General features: G+C 39.7%; 1 pseudogene; it reads left to right on the forward strand.

The window, feature by feature from the left end:
- Window positions 1-555: 555 nt before the first annotated feature.
- LOC118620737 lies at window positions 556-1,602 on the forward strand (annotated as a pseudogene).
- The last annotated feature ends 1,116 nt before the right edge of the window (window positions 1,603-2,718 follow it).

Genomic DNA, 2,718 nt, shown 5'->3' on the forward strand with positions numbered 1-2,718 from the left:
TTCTATTTTGTTCTGAAATGGGTGATGGTGTTTATGTTTTCTGTAGAACAGTAGCTCTCGAACTCTAGTGAGGCATCTGTGCAATCATTTTCATCCTAGCATCTTCTCAAAAATAAAAATAACAAATGCACATACTAACTCCTTACTAATTATGAATTGCTCTTGCAAATAACACCAAAGCCTCACGACAGTAATTGACATAACTCTGGCTCAACTATTCACACTATTTATACCATGACTTCCTGCCTCTAATTTGCTGCACCTTCCGTTAGTAATGCCGTACTCTTGTGTTTTGGTCCTGCTCTCTAAGACTTCTCCAACATGTACCCAGAATCAACCAGGGTTGTTCATTCAGAAAATCTATCCTTTAAGTCCCCCAAATTATTCCATCCATTGTTCTAATGAAAGTTCCTATCTCCTGAGTGCCCTTAACTTCAAACTAATTGTAATGGAGGAAATTCTTCTTACCAACTCACAATAGGATGTACATTATTGACAACTTACTAAGAAGGTCACATATGAATTAGGCATCAAAGGTTCCTTTACAAAATAAGTATGCACTTTCAGGTTCCTCCCTCCCTCAAGGAAGCCATCGCTGAAGACCATGAGTTACGGCTGCCACGGCTGCTCAAGCTGTTGGATACCAGCCAGTGGCTTCTGGACCATGTGGAAGTAGCAGCTGAACCCATCGGCTCTCAGGCAGTCCAGGAGAAGGTGTCAAAAGGGCAACACCTCCTTGAAAAGGCTGACAAAATGTTAACACAGCTCAACCTGTTCAGCCAAAATGAAGATACAGAAGAGGTTGCTTCTACCAATCTGAAGTACTTGATGATGCCAGCATTTCAAGGAGCCCTTGCATTAAAATAAGTCAACCCCAGCAAGTGCCTAGATCACTTGCAGGGAGTTTGAGAACACTTTCTAAACTACTTAGCTCAGTGCCAACTTTATCATGTGGCAGAGTTTGAGTTGCCCAAAACCAAGAACAATGCAGGGGAAAAAATAACACTGCTAGTTCCTCCATGGCCCATCCTAGCCTCATTGCTCTGGCATCAAAAAGACAGATTAAAATAGAAAGATACAAGCAGAAGATGAGATGGAGCATAGGTTGTCTGAAATGAAATCTGCTGTGGAAAGTGGTAAAGACGATGATGAGCGTGCTCATGAGTATTATCTCCTTCACCTTGGAAGGTGGATTGGTATCAGCTTAGACGAAATTGAGAGCATTGACCAGGAGATGGACATCCTGAGAGGAAAAGACTCTTCAAAAGAGAGGCATCAACTTCTCACTCATCTCATCAGGCCATGTCTCCAATGAAACCCTTTATTTTTACTCGGGATGCGGCCCAAGCCAAAGTGTTTAGAGCTGGTTATCCAAGTCTGGCATCTATGACAGTGAATGACTGATATGATCAGCATCAGAAATTGGGAGCTTTACCAGATCAGGGAACAGCCAAGACAACATCAGAGGTCAAAAAAGCAGCTCAGCAACAGGAACATCAAGAACAGAAGGAGGAAGAGGACGATGAGCAAACACTCCACTGAGCTCAGGAATGAAAGAACACCCATCCTAGGGGCTATGGCAACAGAAAGAACATGGGTTAGTCTTTCCACAAGACAGGACTACAGAGGGTGCATGTCTTCCCCTCTCTGGACTCCTGCTTCAGCTCTGTACCACAAAAACACTGAATCTTGCCTTGCATTCAATAAAATGTCAAGCAATTAACCGTGTAAAAAAAACACACACACAACAATTATGCAAGTCTGAATTAGGTATTATTTCACTGCAAAAGTTTGTGAGATAATATCAATGTACACAATTAGGTACATTGCAGTCACCATCTTCTTCATGTTTTAAAGTCTAAAACCATTTAAAATTGATAGTGATTAAGGAAAAAGTATGTTGTTATGATTATAGCTGCCTTGATTTACATTTAGTTTACATTATCTTAAAATGGAATATTTCGAAGTAAATGAAATAAAATGAGGTTTGGGTTTCCATTGATTTCTTTCATTGCTGTATGTATCCTGCAACTGTCCAAATGTTCTGTGGCTTTGGCAGAGCAGCAGAGGAAAACTGAAGCTATGCTTCTGTCAAGTGACATTATTTAGCCCGTAAAAAAACTAATAGTTGCTTACATTTGTTCGAATATTTTGTGGTACATTGTGGAGGAATTGGCTGTTACACAATTTCCTTTCAGCATGAATCTAGATGAAACTCTATCAATCTATGAAGGCAGTGCCCAGTTTTTAATCATTACTTGTACACTGATACCATCAAAAATTTTTTCAATTTTATGATCCCCTTTTGGAAACTTCAAAGGCTATCAATGTCTTTGAAAAGTTGGGGAGAAGTCTTTGCCAGGAAACAAGAAATATCTTTCTGCATAAATGTTTATGCTCCAAATGCTTAACAACTTGTAACTCTTTATATCATCAAGGCTTGCATAAGACTTCACTGGCATACATGATTAAATTATGAGCCTGTCCTTCTCTCAAAACTTCCTAAGCAACCATTCATTATGTCCAAGACAACACTGTCTCTCACACAGCAATGATTTACAGCTTGTCTTAATTTCAGTCTTGAGCCTCTAGTCTTTAAAATTGTTGTATCAGATCATTTCTAATTTAAGACTCTTCAAAAGCCTCCCATTACCCTTATAAAAAATCCAAACTCACCAGAAATCTATAAATGATCTGGCCCCTGCCTCCTCATCTGGC

This window comes from Molossus molossus, unplaced genomic scaffold (genome assembly GCF_014108415.1).
Source record: "Molossus molossus isolate mMolMol1 unplaced genomic scaffold, mMolMol1.p scaffold_m16_p_8, whole genome shotgun sequence".
NCBI lineage: Eukaryota > Metazoa > Chordata > Mammalia > Chiroptera > Molossidae > Molossus > Molossus molossus.